Source organism: Carassius carassius, chromosome 19 (assembly GCF_963082965.1).
Source record: "Carassius carassius chromosome 19, fCarCar2.1, whole genome shotgun sequence".
Lineage (NCBI taxonomy): Eukaryota > Metazoa > Chordata > Actinopteri > Cypriniformes > Cyprinidae > Carassius > Carassius carassius.
Genome location: NC_081773.1, coordinates 27,496,469 through 27,517,779, shown reverse-complemented (window position 1 = coordinate 27,517,779; position 21,311 = coordinate 27,496,469). Strand labels below are relative to the sequence as shown.

Sequence of the window (21,311 nt, the reverse complement as noted above, 5' to 3'; positions counted from 1 at the left end):
AATTACTGTACTGTACAGAGGTCGACTCCTGATGTATTTCTCCACTTTTTCTCCACCAGAGGGCAGAATTAGTCTCTGATTAAAATAATCCTTTTTTTTGTTGTTGTTGTTGTTAGCTAGTGACCATGACCAAGTCAGATAAAGATGAGTCACAATGGTATCATCCATGAATACATTTCTTATTAACTCATGACAATTAAGATCAGTGTTTTGTCATTCTGTTTTCTAAAAACAGAACTGTCTTTGCTCAGAAGCCAGACATACTGAGTAATTGTTGGGGGTTGGCCGGGGGGTGTTGAGATGTTGTAACCTGTTCAGACATGAACACGCGTGACTGCAAAATACCTCCTTTCTTCAGTCAATTTACGCTTACATTTATTTCCAGATAGAAAATGTCTTACAACATAGTTGGTGCATATCATATTAGTGTAATTTCTTTAGTTAGAAAATAAAAATAGCTTACACTGGTTTGGGTATTAGCTGGTCTCCAAGCTGGTTTATGAGGGAAGCTAGCTAGTCTCCACATCCGACAATATAAAGCAGAACCAGTTTTAAACCAGGCAACAGACTAGTTTGAGTTTGACTAGGCTGAGAGACCAGCAGATATTTAAGTACTGCGTTATATTAATTACATGTTATACTACATTACTACTGTATATGGTTAGGGTTTGGCTTAGGGTTACTTGCATGTAATCATACATAATTAATTGTTATAATAATAGCAAGTGCATGTAACGTGCAACAAGAACTCCTTAAAATAAAGTAGTTTGCAGGGTAGTTTGAACAATTTTCCGTTTTATTTGGTTTTCACAAAATTAGAACATTATAAAAGTTAAACAACATTCAAAAAAAAAAAATGTGTATTTAGGTGTCCAAATATGACCTGAAATTTTCAGAATGTTAACATTTATAGTGACAGCAAACCCTCAAATGAAATTTCCCATGTTTTGTGAAGAAAGATTCTTTCAGCTCATCATTGAAAACACATTTTTGTATGGGCATTTGTCCTAGCTTGCTTGCTCACTTGAGACAATATTTGCACTGAGTGGACGTCAGGGAGCAACAGCAAGCGTGTGAAGTTTTTTGTTATGGTAACCAAATACATTACAAACTAATATGATGAAAGACTAGAATCAAAGTATCTGAACATCAGCTTGGCAAGCTTTCCTTCACTGCAACGTCCTGTCGAGAACCACAAAACATACCAGACGGGAGCTTGAACAACATTGAGGATACTTAAAGAAACATTTTTACATTTGAAATTAATTAATTTTTGGAACACACCTTTTTAAACTGTTCACAGGGCTCCTTTTGTTTGCAGTGGCCCTTTATTGCTTCTGAACTGAACCCCTGTCCAGAGGAACAGGTTCAGAGGGTTCAGTAAATCAGAGGAGTTTGTGGTGGCTCTGTTTATTCAGTGCAACCTTCTAATATTTAATAAGAGCCGGACAATCTGCAGGCAAGGTTTTTGTTTAGTAGAAATCAATCATAAAAGTAGAAAAAAGCTTTTCTTTGTACCTTGGACAAATTCCCATATTTCTGATGGGATTCTTTTGTAGTTTATTTTACCTTCTTTTGTGACTGTAATTGAGTTAATTTTGTATTGGTTTAAATATCTTGTAATAAAACAAGGCAAGAAGAAATCATCTCAGCTAAAATGTGAACAATATCTCATGTACTTAAATATTACATGTACTTACTATTATAAAAATTATTGCATATTTACATGCAAGTAACCCTAAGCCAATCTAAATCCTAACCCTTACTACATTAGTTATTAGTAGTTGGTAATATTACTCAATACTTAAATGTATAATTAAACTGTAACAAGGGTGCCTTAAAATAGCACGTAACCCCTTTATTTCAAAGAGTGCATGGGAAGAAAATTAATATGAATCGGAGTGGACATTGGTGCTCTGTTAGAACTGGACTGAATATTTGCTCTGCTAATTCCAGGCTTTATCATAGTGAGGAGGAGGCATTTGGCATGGAATGAATCTTTGTGATCTAACACACACACCCTGGCTTGTAACTGTGACAACAATCCTGCATCATGCATGAACCACTGTTGCATTTCCAAGCTGATGGGGCATATTTAAAGATCTGTGCACGTGAGAGAGTAGTTCAAGTCCAAATTAACGTAACTGACATTTTTTCAGAACAGCTTTCGTAAACTTTTAAAGCATGTCTTATCTCTGCCAAATATGTGCTCCAACCATTCACAGCAATGCACTGCAGCGACCACTACTGCAAAGATGAAGATTAAACTATCAGTTTTGCGGTTTTAGAAAAGACATTTAAAGGCACAATATGTAAGTGTTCGCCGCTAGAGGTCGCATTTTCAAAACCATAACAAAGGCAAAGCTTGATGACACTATGAAGGAGAGGGGAATGATAGGAGATTTTCATGTTCACAGATTTAATTAATTAATAAAAAAAATTATGACCTGTACCTTCCAAAGTTATTCAAACAGCAAATAAATTATATAGAGAAAGCGAGCAAAAATGTTACATTGTCAAAGAATATTATGCATGAATAAAGTCTGACACAAGTTTAAGCAATCTCAAAAAAACTCCCCTAAAGCTGTCTATACACTGTTTAATGAATGAATCCCCTACTTCATACATACATCTGCGCCTTGTTGTTTATGATGAGAGAATACACTCAGTGAGCGCGCGCACTGAACCAAACTTAAGTGTTTCAGCGATGACTCATCTAAATGCTTCTGATTGACCGCTGCGTTCATAAACTAAACAGACTCTTTTGTGATTGGTTATAAAGCGAAACACTGTAAAAACGCAGAAAAAGATTTATGGAGCAACATTGAGCAGATCTAAATTGAATGCTACAGTCAACAATTCTCATTTCATTACTGCCGTAATGGATGTAGTTTAACTGCAGCAGCATTTTTGTCCACGTGTGCTGCCATAGTTTTATTTTTGCAAGCAGAAACCTATAGTGCCAATAAACAATAAACCAATAGGGACGATAAACCGGGATGAGCCATTATTTAAAACTGGAATTTCAAATTCTTGGAAACTTTTGGGATAACGTAAGTGCACAACTGCACAAAATGTATAACAATGTGCCAGTGGTTTTTGGATATTTTATTACATATTGTGTCTGTCAAAAGCTGATTGTCTACTGTCTTTCTTCATAATCCTCAAACATTTCGTTTGGGTTGGCTATAAATCACTAACTAGACATTGAGTGTCTGAGATTACATGCTTTTTTATTGTACAAAAATAATTGTTTAATAATTATTAAACTGCATTAATAAAAACGTTTAATATGAAAATAAAGTGATCATTTTAAACAAAAACGACAATAATACATATTCATATTAATGATTCATTAAATTCATATTTTGTTCACAAACTACATACCAATATGCTTCATAAAAAATTAAGCACATATTTCTGTTATGTACTAAATTATTTTTATTAATTCATGCAAACATGATAAAAATGTATTAAATGCACTTACTGTGAACACTGTTGTGAGACCCACTTTTTGTCAGACTATCCAGAGAGATTATCAGTCTCCACCGTTAAACCCCTTAATAAATTCAGCTTGAATTTACTTGCAAACTGTATATTGTAAAACATCAACATAAGGTACAGTAAGCAATTAGCCATTTGAACTCAAAAACTTAAAGTAAACAATGTAATAGAATGTCATGATGACTGTCAAATTTCTCAATACATCAGATCAGTGAGCAGTAACATTATAACATACCACGCTACACAAATTCACCCATTACCTGTATGCTAACTGTGGCGTATATGAACCAGTCAAACCAGTCAGTTGTATTTACCATGAGCGTTTTCTCCAATTACTTCACCAAGTGCATGCTTGATACTTAGCAGCAGCCAATGTCTCTATGGATAAATGGGAGGCCTGTTTATTTCATGGACAGTAATGTAAAAGAAAAGCATAATAGATGCTGAGTCATCTTTTCAGTGTAATTAACAAGATCTCTAGACACTCAAACACCATTCAGACAGCACTTGAATAAAGTCACATTTGATTTGACAGAATATGAGATTTTCCACTCTGACACAATCAGAGCTGTTTGCTTTACTTTATCTCAGTCAATTAGATTAGATAAGCTTGTGGACACATCCTAAAACAACAATCCAATTGCTGCTCAGACCGTGGCTGAAGGATTTGGTACCCTGGACATTCACTGGCTGGTACTAACAAAAATGACACTCTTTAACCATCTAGTCTATACGCAAACATGAGGAGACCATTTAAACAATTTAATATGGATCTGTCAGCCTTTCTGTTTGTGAAGGTCTGGATAATGATGCAAATTTTTAAGCTATTAATCATATGTTGGTTTTTCCAGGGCTGACTTCCATCTTTGTACTAGGCAGAACTGGAAATCCACGTGGAATACAGTTCTGAGTACTTTTTCCTCAATGCGCAAAGACTGGGATTATTATAATGAATAGGTTCATGTGAATAAACTGGTTTAATTTACCCACACAAACATCCCTGTGTTGATTATGAATATTATTGAAAAATATTTAGTTAAATCCCATGTCCATCACTAGTATTTAAAAAAAATGTTTAGTGTAAATTTTGGTTTTCAGTTCATACTGTCACTCTAATCATCATTCAGCAGTCAATGTATAAGAAAGAGCATGAAATAAATGCTATGTATGATTAAAGTGACAGATGAGGCAAACAATAATCATCCAGTTCTGCAAGCATGTTAACTGTGAAGTACCAGTTATAGTATGACAATGTCATCCCCATGTCAGGGACCTGTGGCTCATAATTTCCATCTACAAATGAAAGGGTTTAAACAAATAAAGGCAAACATTAAAATGAATCTGCCGTTTGTTCTTAGTACTGTGCACAACACTTAATCAGTGATTGTCTCAAATCACAATTGGACACACAGAATAGTTAAATAATCTCCTCCATCCTAAAAACATAATTTCTACAATTTATCTATAGCTTTCTAATTTCTTGAAAGTTAGTTTAGTCTATGAAGAAATTTAGCTCAGCCTAAAAAGTTACTTCTGAAGCAAGCATGGCTCAAATGAATGATTTTCTATAAAATAGCATCAGTATTCTTAGATTTGACATGTTACCACTGATCTTTGGTGACTCAGAGAACATTTCTGCAGAAATTCGGCACCCCAGCTCTTCTTATGCAGATGTCTTACACTGGAATTGTCTGCCAACCAAGTTGAGACACTTAAACACACACAAACATCTTAAACTTCAAGACAGACCTTTTTAAATTCGGTTTCAAATAAATGCTGTTCTTTTGAACTTTTTTCAAGAATTCTGAATAAAATATAGTTTTCACAAAAATAAATGAATAAAATGCAGCATAAAATCTTTTTTCTTGAGCACCAAATCAGCATGATTTCTGAAAGATCATGTGACACTGAAGATTGGAAGACTGTACTCGAGATTCCTGTGATCGGTCCAGACAACTAAAGGCTCACTGGAACCCTCCAGCCATTGATGCCACTCACCAAGAGCCAAGCGAATGGCTTGAAGTTCATTACCTATGTCATAATTATGCTCGGTCGGCGAGAGAAGAATGCGCACAGGTGGATAGCGCGTTGCGATAGCACCGCCCCAACGGCCACATCGGAGGCATCCACCTCCACAAACTGTCTCTCGCAGTCAGGGGGGCGGCAACCTGACTAAAATTAGAGATGAATCGTCTATAAAAAATTTGCGAACCCCAAAAAAACGTTGGATCGCAGTACGAGACTCAAGGACCGTCCATTCAATGACCGCACAAACCTTAGCCGGATCCATACTGATACCTTCAGCAGACACAACCGAGCCCAAAAACTTGACTGACCTGACATGAAACGTGCTGAACATGCACGTCAAGAGACGGAGAAAAAAAGAATGTCATACAGATACACGAAGACAAAAATATTTAACATGTCCCTCAAAACGTTGTTAACGAGGGCTTGAAAAATGGCCGGAGCGTTGACCAGTCTGAATGGTAAAACCTGGTATTCACAGTGCCCTAAGGGCATTTTGAATGCAGTCTTCCGTTTGTCGCCCTCTTTAAAGCGCACGAGGTGATAAGCGTTGCGGAGATCTAACTTTGTGAAAACCTTGGCTCCCTGCAAAATCTCGAACGCCGACAACATAAGTGGTAAGGGATACTGGTTCTTAACAATTATGTCATTCAACCCACGATAATCTATGCAGGGACGAAAGGAACCATCCTTCTTTTTGACGAAGAAGAACCCCGCGCCAGCTGGAGAGGAGGACGGGACAATAGTGCCCGCGGCAAGGGACTCAGAAAGATACTTCTCGAGAGCCTCGCATTCGGGAGTGGATAATGAGTATAATCCATAGACAGTAAAAGAAATGGACACAGCGACCCCATTGGATTCAACGGAGACAAGTGAAGTCAATTAGAAGCACACACTTCCTGGGGGTCGAGCGTACTGCACAGACTCAAACTGAGCTTGATGACGTAGATGTCACGTGAGCAACCTGTCTGACAATTGTAAGTCTTCTAATCGCTGTGCCAAGAGAAATCTGAATCACCCACCGAATCTTGCAGACGTCGTTAAACAAATGTGTTCAGTTGCTTTCATGGACTCTCTTTGGGCTTCTCCCTTGACTTTATGCCTCCACATCCCCCCGATAGACTCATAGACAGTAAAAGCTTGTCTGCGAGCTTCTCCTCCTGTCCATACGGTAATTTCTCTGCTGTGCGACAGAGAGTCGCAGGTTATGACACAATCGTTAGCCTATTTCTACAAAAACTGCTTCTACAGGCCATAACGTAAGATATAATTAATGGACAAATGGAGTCTTTAAATGCCTCAGATGTAAAGTTATTCGCTGTCAGGATGATGCCAAAATGAATGGGAGTCAATGGAATGGATACCAGGAAGAAGCGCGATGCTGCAATCATTAGGTCGATGAGGAGGGAGAGAAGCCACCCGTGAATGACTGACAAACACAGCCCACAAATCGTGGTACTCCTCAGGGACACGTGACAAATCACAGGTTCCTCCTAAAAAAAACACAGATACAGAAGAGACAACAGGGACAGCGGAGACCAGACACTTGACATGACATGACAATGATCAAGATAAATTCCAAGACAAAATGGTTCTCTCAGTCCAATTAATCTGAGGATTATGCTGCACAAGCCAGGGATGGCCTAAAAAAAAACTGGCGTTACAGGAGAGTGAAAAACAAGAAGAGAAATAGTCTCTTGGTGATTGCCCGAGATGGTGAGACTCACCGGAATGGTGGCTCAATGAACTCTTGACAGAACACTGCCATCTAGAGCCATAATAGTGGAGGAGTCTTTGAGTTCAATTAACGGAATGTTCCTCTCCAGCGCCCAAGTCTCGTCAATAAAATTTCCCTCAGCATCAGAGTCAATGAGAGCCGTACAGGAAACAGATGAACCAGGCCAGCGAAGTACCACAAAGAACTGGCGCTCGCCAGTATTCCCCAACCTACTGACGTCTTTTAATGGGCAAACTGCGACGAGGTGGCCTGAACGACCACAGTACATACAGAGCTTGTACAGGATGCGCCGCTGGCGTTCTGCAGGAGAGATCCGTATCCCGCTCACCTGCATAGACTCATGAAATGGAGCAGCTTCATAGAAGACAGGGGGTGGTTTCAGGACTGCAGGTGGCTCAGGATTCGCGCAGCGTGCTCGACGATGCTGATCGAAGTGCTTATCCAAGCGAATGATCAAGTCCACCAGTTGATCTAGGCCCGAAGGGAAATCGCAAGCATAAATCTCATCCTTGAGAGCCGCGTTTAACCCCTCCAGGAAATGTGCAACCAGTGCAGGCTCGTTCCAATCAGATGTGGCAGCTAGAGTGCGGAACTCAATGGCGTAGTCGGGCACGGAATGCTTCCCTTGACGCAGCACCGCCAACAGATGAGAAGCCTTTCATCCATAAACAGAGTGACCAAACACCTTGGCCATCTCCTCCTTGAAGAGCTCAAACCTCTCACAACATGCTGCGCCAGACTCCCAGACAGCCGTGGCCAAGTCGCGCGGCCGACCAGACAGCAGAGAGATAATATACGCCACCTTGGCACGGTCCTCAGCATAGGTAGAGGGTTGAAGGGAGAATACCACCTCACACGGAGTCAAAAAAGCCTCGACACTCAGCGGGTTCCTTCGAATAACAAGGGGGGTTGTGGACTCTGGACTCTATGGGGCAGCTTGAGGTTGATGATCTCGACTGTTCACGATGAAGGAAATTAATGTGACTGTTCAAATCGGTGACCTTGGTTGCGAGATTCTCCACTGTGTGTCTGGTGGCTGAGAGCTCCTCCTCATGTCTGCCCAATAAAGCTCCCTGCATCTCCACAGCAGAGCGAATAGGCGAATAGGGTCTATGTTGGCCAGATTATTCTGTCAGAGCAGGACAGAGGACCCAAAGGCAAATGGCCAGAAAACAAACAGTTTATTAGAGCAGTAGAAAACATAGAGAACAAAGGCAGACTGCCAAGCACTGGCTCTTGAGGGTGAATGCAGCTGGCAGAACAGAAATGGTCCACAAAGGGAGAACAAGTCCAGGGCTTGTCAGAAGGCTTACGGTGAGCAGGTGGCACAGATCTACACCAGCAGACTCAGCAGCACAGATAGCAGGTAACCAGGCGAGCTCTGGCAGCAAGAGGACTGGACAGATAACAGATAAGACAAGCATGGACTGTACAGCACAAACGAGACAAAGACTGAGGAAAAACTGACGATAAGTAAGGTGAGGATAGCTTGGAATGAGATGCTGAGTAACACATTAGCGTATACAATAATCTGGCAGAAAGCAGAGGGAACGGCAGAGGGAAATAGCAGTGAGAATTAGAGTAGAGAAGGAACAGGTGTGTAGATGATCAGCGTGAGCGCTGATTGTAATAGCGAACAGCTGAGCTAAAGTGGCAGTAATGACGAGAGAGAGAGAGAGAGAGAGAGAGAGAGAGAGAGGGAGAAAAAGGGAGAAACTCAAACCCGACTCATGACACTTACATTTATGCAAGCATGCCGAAGTGCAGATCTAGTGTAAAAAGAGACCTGTGAAGAAAAAGCGAAAACTAGGAGTTTGAAAGCAAATTGGTTTTAGGTTTTGAGTACGTCAGTAAGCATCCCACAAAAAAAATGTGTGCAAGCAGCTTTCCTGACTGATACAGTATGTAATTGCTAATGATATGTTGTTTACCTGATTGCTTTGCCTCTAATGAATGATCTAATGAATTTAAGATGCTAGAAAGTGGGTAAAAATCGATAAGGCCTGGGAGACTCTGTCTTCATGAATTAGCATCTTGTCATTTTAAAAGTCTATTAACTCTTCTTACGTTTTAACTTGTAATGCTGCAGAATCTACTTTGATCTCTCCTGTTTCCCTAAATCAAAATGGACACATCTGATCTTACAACATGATGAACAGATTCTTACTCAACTGCAGAACGAGCTTACGTAAGAGTCCATTAAAACCTGCACAACCATGAACAGCTTCCAGACCACGCTCTTCTAAAAAAAAACTGAGGTAATCCGTAGCCAGATATAACTCTGTCTATATAAAATGTGCTGTTTTTTCTATCTAAAAGAAATCCAGACTCAAAAATAAAAGTAGAACCAGAAAAGATGGATTTGCATTGATGAGAATGTAAGTAGATCTTACTCATGGTAGTGCCACATTTAAGTTTCGACAGAATGGAAAAGAAGCTGTGAAGGATAAAAGTGCAGAGTTTGATGTTTTGTTTTTTAACAACATACCGATTGTTCAGTTGATGAAATGCCTTTCTGAAAAACGTGAGCTGGCAAAAATGACAGGATCTCTGCCCTTACAGTGTGTGCCATTTTAAATACTAAGTCTGTCTATTAATCCAGTCTCATTTTCATCCACGTTAAAATATTGCATCTAACCTGACTAAAGTTATCGCAAATGATTCACAGTTAACCCATGAAAGTGATCAAATTAATACCTTGAATGCACTATAAATGGAAGCGTAAGCGCAAGTTCTACTAGGAAGACTTAATTAGCACGTCACATTCCAATTAAGGTCTAGCCAATCGGTTCTGAGCACGAAGGGATATAAAAGCGCACTACTCACATCTAATTGTGTTTGCAGATACTGCCGCTGTTGTTTCCCTCCATCCTCCCCACCACCACCAGGTTGGCCCTGTCCATGCGGGGGGTAGGCTCCGCCCTGCCTTCGTCTTCGGCAGGATTAGCTGGTATCTACAAATTTCAAATCCATGCTGCGGATGGGGCCTACGCCAAAATAATTCTGTTTTTGTAAATAAATACTTCTGTCTTATCTATACCTCCTGAGTCTTTCTGGTAGAACTGGTTGTCAGTTGGTATGGAGGTGAGCAGACATTCATTTCATGCTCAATGGGAGCTGACTGACAGGCTTGTGCAGGGGACTGTGAGATTAACAGGAGAGCAAGTGGTAAGAGTCCTAAAATCTTGAAAAATGCAAATTTTAAGACATGCAAACAGAAAAGCTAAGATATCCTTGAAATCCACCTACTTCCAAGTTAAAAATTTTAATTTCAGTTGCTAGCTTAAATTTTAAGTGCTTAATTTAATCTATTGTAATTTAGAAACTAAATTGTAATTGATTAAATTAACTTGATTAAGTAAAGTTCACGAGTTCACGCTTACAAAATAATTAGCTGAAGTATAGTATGCGTATTTGGCGTGCTGTCCGGGGAAGGGCTCAGAGCACAGGAATTGCCTGAACCTAGAGTACCCCCCCTTCCCCGTCTATTATAAGTGAACTCGAAGTGGGGAGATGGGGTGGAGGAGGGATGCTGATAAACCGTCAATGGACAGAGGTAAGTCAGCGATATTTATACTGTGGTATTGATTACTTGATTGTGGTCCACCTGTGTTGATTAGGCTAAGTATCTGATGCGCTCCTCCCGAATCTTGTAAATAGACATCATTTCACATCAACGTCATTAATGGAAAAACATGTTACCATGACTTTGATTTTTATTATTATGGTAGCCAAACACTAAGTCACAATCTTGGATTGACCACAGGAAACTGAATTGGACCGACAAGAAGAGGAATTTATTGAATTATAATTCAAGAAACTTCAACAAGTAACGCATTCTGAGAAATTAAGAGCTTTTCAAAAGTCCATAAAATATATAAACTAGTTTCAAATTTCTATTAGCAGTATTTCAAACATATCCATCTATGACCTCCACTGTTCTAGTTTCAAATTAGTTTATGAATTTTTTTTCCAGTTAAATTAGCTCTTTTTCCTTGCAACAAAAATCACTTCAACTTTTCTACCTCAATTAAATTCTGAATGGCACATGACCCTGCCAGCATGCATTCACACTGTAGTGTGACCATCATGCCCAAAACAATTTAGCACGCATTCATGAATGGCATTTTCTGAATGCTAGTGGTGTTAAAGTGCAGCTGTTACAATATTTATCTGTTAGGACTGTTTGTCCTCTGGATGCATGCTTTTTGATACTTTGCAGATGTTGTCTGACTGGTGCAAAAGTTAAGGCCAAAAGGAAGTGTTATTTCATTTTAGGGTCTGAATTCAGGAAAATGCTGATAAGGAACTATGAAAGAATATTTAGCTGTGTTGCAGGGCATGGTGGACTAGCACACAAGTGGAATTTTTTATGTTTAAGCGGAGACAGGCCTGTTAAGATATTCCTCCCACAGCTTTTAGTGTCAGTCAAACAGCAAATGGGATAAATCTAAAGACGATCGAGTTGGGTGTCTCCTCTGCCAACAACAAAAAAGGTCCAACTCCCTTTAGTGATTCAAAAGACTAAGTGGTTTTGTTTGCAGAGGGTTTCAACAAGCCAAAATAAAAAAATGATTTATCATTGTTTTATTATGAATATTATTACTCAATGTAAAACAATGGTATCAAATTGAGGCCATAAATTATTTTGTGTTTTCTCCCTGAAGAGTGACAAATCTCTTTCTTTAGTATACTCCGCGCAGTTTATTATGATAAAAGTATGCTATTTGGCTGAACATAGTGTTTCTGTTAAATCAAAATTTCAAGTCATCACAAACACAAAATAGACCCATTTACTTCCTTAATGCACATTTGGGTTTATTTTGGACGATTCATTGTGCGCATTACAGCTTCATAGCTTTTTATCAAAATGTAGTAACTTTCTCTTCCCCTGAAATAACTTTCTGCTAATATCACGTAAAGGTCACATGAATTATTGGATGTTAAGCAACAGCTACGTAGGCATAGTTTTAGCAACTCAGTATGACTAGCAATTTTGGTCTGTAATGCCCACTTTTCACATTCGAATCAATTCTCAATGGAAAAAATACATCACATTAAGGAAGTCAAATTCAGTTGCAAAAGGAAATCTAAAAAGTATAAACCAGTACCACTTGACAGATGAATTAATTTATTTACATGTTTTGGCCTTCGGTTAACATTCTCCATTCAGAGTTGCTACACACCCTAAACATAAAAAAGATGTTGGTTGACAAATAAGATCTAGGAGGCTGAAAAATACCCTTGATGGTAAGGTGATAGTGGTTGAATCTGCACATTCTTTTGTAAGAAACAGAAATAGGATAAATTTTGCTTGGCTAGATACTTACCTCTTGCTCCCACGCTTGGCTACTTTCCTCTTGTCCAGCTCAGTTTCCTCCTGAGAAAGCAGACCTGGATGTAATCATTCCTGGCTAGAATAATATCACCCACGATGCACTCATCCTGAGTTGCTGTTTAGGCAATCACTTTTTATTATTTTACTCCCAGTTCTGGTCTCTAAGACACATCTTTTTTTCATCAAGAAGGAATAGAGTTGGCTAGGGTTGACTCCAATCTTTTTATCTGTTTAGTCTCTTGTGTCTTCAGCCAGCAGAGAAAACCCTTATGAATAGCATTCTCATCTACAAAAAAAAAAAAAAAGTTTTTATACAAGTTATATGCACAAGCCTTGGGGCAGAGAATCTTGTTCTTGTTGCAAATTTCATTGCCTTTTACCATGACCAAATCTAAAAGTGATAGTTTGATACTTTTCAAACTCATATGCTGCTATATTTTCTGCGCAACACAAAAGGACAAAGTTCTAAATAATGTTCTATGGACTATATGATGCTTTCATGTGTTGTTGCATCCTTATTGATGCCTGACAGCTCCAATTCTCAGTCACTTTCATAAAATAAAAAGTATCATTAAATCATCTTTTCACACCACATGGAGGAAAGAAAGTCAAATGGGTTTGAAGTAACATGAAGGTGAGTACATTATGTCAGACTTTTTATTTCTGGGCAGATTATTTCTTGAAGATTCTTTTGCACCAGTCTTTGTGTCAGTTTCAGTGACCTGGAACACAGTAACGAAGAAGAAAGAACAGGGTGGGTATTCTGTCAACAGCATAGTTACGTCTTGGTAATGTTTCACTGGCACAAGGTCATGGATGTGGATTTTACATCTTTATTTACCAGTCCTTAGATGAAGCGTTTCAGGGAATTTTATCTCACCTATAGGTCACTAATGTCCCTACATAACAAAACCTTTTAAAGGGTTTGTTTCCATAACAAAAAAGAGCTGTATTGTCACTCATGGTCACTTCATATCCATGGCAAAGTGAATATGAGCCCCTTGCATTCAACACTATTTGTTCATCCCCCCTTGAAGCCAATAAAGCAAGCTTTCAAGCCTTTGTTGTTTCCCATGAGCAATTGCAGTTTTGCATCATTTTGTCCACTTATATAAATATCCAGAAAAACATATGTAGTTATCTTTTATTTATTTGAAAGAATGAAAATAATTGTTTCATGTCTGTCCTTGTATCATTAACTTGTCGAGGTTGATATAGGATTTAGAAAGTAATTAGTAATAAGTAATTAAATTATTTTTGTAGAATCTCTCATTAGATTACTAATTACTAATCCAATCTAATTTAATCTAATCTAACTGTTAAAGATGTAATTGGTAACTAGTAATTAATTACTTTTTTAGAATAACTTACCAAACACTGCTATTTAATATGAAACATTTGTGTTATTTAATTGTGTTATTGTATTGTAACATTTGTGTTATATAATTGTGTTATTGTATGCCACCTATATATATATATATATATATATATATATATATATATATATATATATTTGTGTTGATTAAAATTTAAACACCATCCAATACAAATGGACCAGACTGGTTAAAGGAATCAATCTGAAGTGTTTAAGCAGTGCCAGACCAGTTTCACAACAGTCAAACATCTATAGCAAAAATGTGTTTATACTTTGTAATTAGTGATTCTGTCCATACAATATTAATTCTGTCCATACAAAATTATTAAAGTACAGATTATAATTCAAAATACTTATTTAATGCTACTAACACTACTATACTATACTATACTATACTAGGAAACACTACCAAAGGCCAGTATAAATTTATTTTTTTAGCAATACATTTATTTATTCGGCAAGGACACAATAAAATGATTAAACAGTGAAGGAATTATTGTAACAACTCGGTTGTAAATAATATGCACCACAAGAAAGCTGGAGGTAATCAAAACTTATTAAAGTCTTTGATTAATCCGCAAGAAAATCCAAACATAGAGGTGAAGAGCAACAACAAAAGTTTAGACAATAAATACCTGACAAACTGAAGAAGCAAACACGAGAACTTAAATGCTAATGATAACCAGCCTAAGTGCACAAGCCTAAACAAAATGAGAAATCAATCACTGCAACAACAAAAAATGTAAAAGAAATTGTGTGAATTGTTAAGATTTTTTTTTTTTTTTTTTTACTTTATATTCGTCAGGAACCTTGAAAAACCTATTACTGTTTCAAAAAATATTTAGCACCATCAGAATTATTTCTGAAGGACATTGTGACACTGAATACTGGAGTAGAGGCTGTTGAAATTTTTTCTTTATCATCACAGAAATTTATTCCAATTCTTTTTTCTTTTCTTTTTTACACAATACTATTATTTTACTTTATTTTAAATGTAATAATTGCAGCCTTGTTAGACAAAAGTAAACTTCTTTTAAAAAATCTTACCGACCTGAAACTTTTTAGCAGTAGTGTAATTCAGAAACACATCAAAATACTCTTCTACTTGAGGATAAAAGAAGACTAAAATATTATCTTCTAACTGAGATGGCGTGTTTTTTTAACATATTATTTCTAAACGTCCCTGATATGGTATTTTATTTTGCTTGTTGAATGACAAACACATTCTCATTCAACTCTAGTGATATACAACAAATTTTTCAGGGTTTTTCATTAAGTGTGGCACATGGATAATTCAGGTCAACAGCAACCATAAATATACAGACTCCAAACTAATTTGGCCTCATTAATGATTATCTCCTACTGTCAGCAAAGACAGAGACATTCAGAAACTCACTGTGTACTGATGAGCTCTCAATGGTGGTCTGGCAAAGTGCTTCATTCTTCTGGGCAGTAGACCTGATTGCATGAGCTTAAACTAATGTGGAACATGGAATAGTTTAAAATAGTACTAAGAGAAAATAAGTACTGTCGAGAAAAAATTTGCAAGTTTATGAATAGTATTAATTATAATAATACCAGACAAGTGGGATCAGGTAATTGGCTAAAATTAAATCAAGCCAACATATTAACAAGCTATTAACAAAAATAAGCAAAGAAAACAAAAAGAACACCACAAAATAATGCACTGTGTGTGGAAATGAAATATATAGAAACAATATTGTTTGAAATAATTCAGTCATAGACAATATCAGGGTTTGACCCCATATTAGTTGTAAGATACGAAAGCTAAATAGCGATTGAGTACACTGAAGCAGAGGACACTGAAGCGCTTTCCTAGCAGGGTAATATACTCAACCTAAACTCATCTTATTATCAAATATACACACACACACACACACACACATCATAAACATAATTTAACAAAACAATAAGGGAAATGGACAAGTTAAGCTAGTTGTCACATTGTGAATGCACTCTTTCTGTAAAAATGCACTAAAATTTTAAAAAATCACAATGAATAACTTAAAGGTGCCATGTGCAAAAATTGAGGTAAAAATATTCAAAAAATGACCTACACGCATCAAAAGTATGAGAAGAAATAAGGGCGATGATGTCATTAAAAAAATGTCAGGTTATAGTGCTGCAGAGATATCAACCTTAATTAGCAGTAGCATTACTAGCATTACTAGCCCGACAGGTGTCATAATACCAGTTTCGGCCATGGGAGGCGGTATGCGGGCAACATAACCACCAGCCAACCTGCAATACACGAATAACTCGCACGGCTTGTGGGCGTACTTATACCTGATGTCAATCATGTGGAAAGTACAGCCCACTACTTCAGTTCAGGGAAGAGAGCGGAAGGATGACTTAAGCCCTTGGCAAGAGACCACCACCCGCTACAGGGAAACAACCGCGCTCGGAATCACAAATCAAATCCGATAAGAAAAGGAGCCGAACCAGAGTAACCATCGGCACTGCTTTCAATCGCTGGAGACAACTGATGGACCTGAAAGAAATGAGGTTCGACACCGAACTTGCAACATTTCTTTTGGATTGGTAAGTTAGATGCTGTTAGTATTTCGCTAGAAGTTTGTTTTATATGTTTGTGTATTTTTTTTCGGGAAGTTATAACATAGAAATGTATCGAAGGCTGTTCTATAAACGTGTTAACGTTTAAATGTTAACGATGGCTAACCGTAGCTGCGTTTGATAATTAGCTAGCTATAACTTACCCATTTTTTATATCATAAGTAACCTGCTCTAACTAGTCTGTTGGTCTCCGTGTCCTTTTTGCTTCGTGGTTTTTCTGTACGTGAGAAAATTGATGTGTGGCGTGAAAGCGTGTGAAAAGAGTCAATTGCGTGTGTCTCACGGTGAATGCTTGAGAGTTGGCAGCTCTGGTTACGTTGGTTGGCGCTAGCTTGGTCAACATCAGCTGTCTGATGTTGACCAATGATGTTGACAGAATGCGGTCTGTCAAATTAATTTAATTCAAATAATGTGTATATACAACTCAATGTAATATGAACAAAACGAATATGAACATATTCACTGGTAAAGGTGAAGGGGAGTAGCTTGAAGATGTCATGTTTCAAAATCACTTGACATCACCCAACGTTCCTCTGGAGGCAAAACGTCCTCTTATAGCAGCGGTTCTCAATTCCAGTCCTCGCGCCCCACTGCTCTGCATATTTTGCACGTTTCTCTTTGTTAACACACCTGATTCAGATAATCAACTCGTTAGAAATGAACTCCGTTCATGAACTGTTTTTCAAATGTTCATTGCTCCCTACTCTCTGAGCAGGGGAAATCTGTTGAAGTTTACCTCACATCGAAACATTCATTCACTGATTTGTGCTGTGCAGCGTCTTTAAACATGGACAACTGTGACATCATATACCTCTGTAAATCAATACAATTTAAATTCACGTCTTGCACACTTCAATGCACTTTGATTGGAACATATAGCTACGTTCGCTTCGAACTGGAATCATGGCTGAATATCCTGTGATGTCCACTTCGCAGGGCACTTATGTTCGAATAGAACAAATGTCTAAAGCGCTAAGAGAAATGTTCAAAATGTGCAGAGCAGTGGGGCGCGAGGACTGCAATTGAGAACCGCTGTCTTATAGGCTTCGGCTATGCTCTAGGGTTGTTGTGAAGGTAGGGGCGGAGCATAGAGACTATGCCGTTTCTCGTTTGTTACTCTAGAGTAAACCAATTCACTTTATTGAGGCATACTGCCCCCATCTGGTATGGAATGTGGAGTATGACTTGATTTTTTTGCCAGATATGACAGATGGCACCTTTAAGCATTAATTGGGAGTGGACATTTACACCGAGACAAAGGTAAATGATATTTACACGGAATGTAAACAGTAGATAATATTTAAACCAAGAACAAATAGCCACAAATAGCCTCTTGTTTACACTAAGTAAATGTTAAATGCTATTCAGACAAAGTGTAAATACAAGTAATTAACTATTTGTACTAAAGGTAATAATAACGGATGAAATGGAGTTTGGGAAAATAACCTTTGCTAACAAGGTTGACTATTTGCACAGCAAAAAGATACCGGCTAAAGGGTTTGTTCTCTCTCTCTCTCTCTCTCTCTCTCTCTCAGGAATTTATATTTGTTAAATGATGATAGAGGTTTATATTAATGCACAAAATGTTTAAGAAATGTTGATAGTTTCATTTAATTTAGCAGTTTCTCATCATCAAAACATTTTTACTGAACAAAATCAGATGTCATTTAAAAAGTAAAAAAAAAAACAGACAATAAACAATAATAAAACAAATAATATAAAAAAGAGCAAAAATAAACACCAGCTTGTAGTTGTGTAAAAAGTATGTGAAATCACTGTTTAGACTAAAGGCTGGTTTACTCTGCCTCAACTAACACCAACAGGATTAATAAACTAATCCAACATAACCTATAACAACCTTTGGAATTTGTTGAGAAAGTGGGAGGTAAAGCCTTAAAGGAATAGTTCACCCAAAAATGAAAATTATGTCATTATTGACTCACCCTCATGTCATTCCAAACCCGTAAGACCTCCGTTCATCTTCGGAACACAGTTTAAGAAATTTTAGATTCAGTCCGAGTGCTCTCAGTCCCTCCATTGAAAACCTATGTACGGTATACTGTCCATTTCCAGAAAGTTAATAAAAACATCATCAAAGTAGTCCATGTGACATCAGAGGATCAGTTAGAATTTGTTGAAGCATCGAAAATACATTTTGGTCCAAGAATAACAAAAATGACGACTTTATTCAGCATTGTCTTCTCTTCCGGGTCTGTTGTGAAAGCGTTCACAAATCACTGCAGTTTAGTGATATCTGGTTCGCGAACGAATCACTCGGTGTAAACGGATTTTCTTGAACCAGTTCACCAAATCAAACTGAATAGTTTGAAATGGTTCAAGTCTCCAATAAGCATTAATCCACAAATTACTTGAGCTGTTAACTTTTTTTAACATGGCTGACATTCTCTCAATATCCCGGAGTAATTAATTTCCTCAAACAGTACACTGACTGAACTGCTGTGAAGAGAGAACTGAAGATGAACACAGAGCCGAGCCAGATAACGAACGAAAGATTGACTCGTTCTCGAGTCAAGAACCGGTTGCATCTGTTTTCGGATTACTACACTGAACCGAGAACCGTTTCTGTCGGACGCGTCCGATTTGAGAACCAAAGAGCTGATGATACTGCGCATGCATAATTCAGCGTGAATCAGACTGACACACAGCACGTCTGAACAGAACGGGTCCTTTTGGTGATTGATTCTGAACTGATTCTGTGCTGTTATGAGCGCGGGTAAAGCGTAGGCTTGAATGAAGGGCTATCATCGCCAATGACGTCATTACGTCGAGCGCAAAAGAACCAGTGAACTGTTTTTTTCAACCGGTTTAATTGAATCACAGTGCCTGAAAGAACCGGTTCGTGGAAAAGAACCGAACTTCCCATCACTACTGGTGATCTGAAAACCAATGCAACCAGTTCTTGAATCGAGAACGAGTCAATCTTTCGTTAGTTGTCTGGCTCGGCTCAGTGTTCATCTTCAGTTCTCTCTTCACAGCAGTTCAGTCAGTGTACTGTTTGAGTAAATGAACTACTCCGGGATATTGGTTTATTTTAACTCAGAGGGAGTGTCAGCCATGTTAAAAAAGTGAATAACTTAAGTAATTTGTGGATTAATGCTTAGTGGAGATGCGAACTAGAGCTAAAGAACTTTGCCCGACCCCGGCGGGACCCGACGGGTTCGGTCAGGTTCGGGCTTAATTTATATCATCTTACGCGGGCTCGGGCCGGGCTCGGACTTGCACTCTGGTTTGCAAGGTAAACGAGCGGTCATGTTTCGATTAGAGCGAGAAAGATGCGAAAATGGATGCTGAGTAGGTGTAACGGAGGCTTGCCTCAGGCGATTACGTTTTGGTTGCACCAGCAACTAAAGCAAAGTCTGAGGTGTGGAAAAGTTTTGACCATGTTTATAATGAGAATAATGAGTGAATAATGAGAGAATATTTTATTTAAATAAAATAACTGCTCTTGAGCCCTTTGTCACTTTAATCAGACTTAATTAACCTTTTTTTTTTTGCACTACAAATCTTTTATCTGTGCTGTTGTTCACTTCATTGATCTGCCATTTGCCTTGCGCTGCTTTATTTAACTTTATTTTTAATTTTATTATATGTCTTTTTTTAACATTCCCTTATTGTATAGTTGTAACTACATTTTATATTTGATCTAGATTTTTAGGCTTTAATGTTAATGTTATCTGTATGCACCGGGGTCTGAGAGTAATGCAATTTTGATTCTCTGTATGTATGTACTGTACATGTGGAAATTGACAATAAAGCAGACTTGACTTGACTTGAGTGAATAATGACGCACCATCAGTGAGCACAGGAACGCGCTGAAGACATCTACAGTGGATTTAATAATTTAATAATTGAATAATTTATGTTAAAACATGTATAAATGACTCATTCTTGACAAAAGGCAAAAGACCGTGTGTGTGCACACATTTGAATAATGTCGGGCTGTAAACGGGTTCGGGCTTTTAAAAAGCTGTCAATCAAAATGTACTTGTCGGGCTCGGGTCCTTTTATGGCCCGATTACAGCTCTAACACGAACAGTTTCAAACGATTCAGTTCGATTTGGTGAACTGATTCAAGAAGAACCGTTAATTCGAATGATTCACGAACCGGATATCACTACACTGCAGTGCTGTGAATGCGCTCACAACAGACCCGGAAGAGAAGACAATGCTGAATAAAGTCGTCATTTTTGTTATTTTTGGACCAAAATGTATTTTCGATGCTTCAACAAATTCTAACTGACCCTCTGATGTCACATGGACTACCTTGATGATGTTTTTATTACCTTTCTGGACATGGACAGTATACCGTACATAGGTTTTCAATGGAGGGACAGAAAGCTCTTGGACTAAGTCTAAAATATCTTAAACTGTGTTCGGAAGATGAACGGAGGTCTAACTGGTTTGGAACGACATGAGGGTGAGTCATTTATGACACAATTTTCATTTTTGGGTGAACTAATACACAATAAAATTCACAATTTAATTCACAAAAAAAAAAAAAAAAAAATTAATGTTTTATCCATTTACCCCCAGGGCAACAAACTATAACGTGAAGCTTTCAGCTGTGTGGCTATTGTTCATTATTTCCGGTTTATAATCATTACTAATATGGCGACTTGTTCTTAGAACTGGAGATCTTAGTCTACAGTATATGCTATGTTCTGTTTATGCGTGAACTTCATATTAGCCTATTTATAGCGCACTTGCCATCCAGT

At 37.9% G+C, this 21,311-nt stretch overlaps 1 long non-coding RNA gene across 1 annotated transcript; it reads right to left on the bottom strand.

Annotated features, from left to right (window-relative positions):
• Nucleotides 1-8,429: 8,429 nt before the first annotated feature.
• Nucleotides 8,430-9,131, bottom strand: LOC132094796 (uncharacterized). The gene is made up of 2 exons (XR_009422400.1): nt 9,009-9,131; nt 8,430-8,663 (listed from the first exon to the last, which is right to left on the bottom strand). It is a non-coding gene; the product is annotated as an uncharacterized LOC132094796 (long non-coding RNA).
• Nucleotides 9,132-21,311: the final 12,180 nt, after the last annotated feature.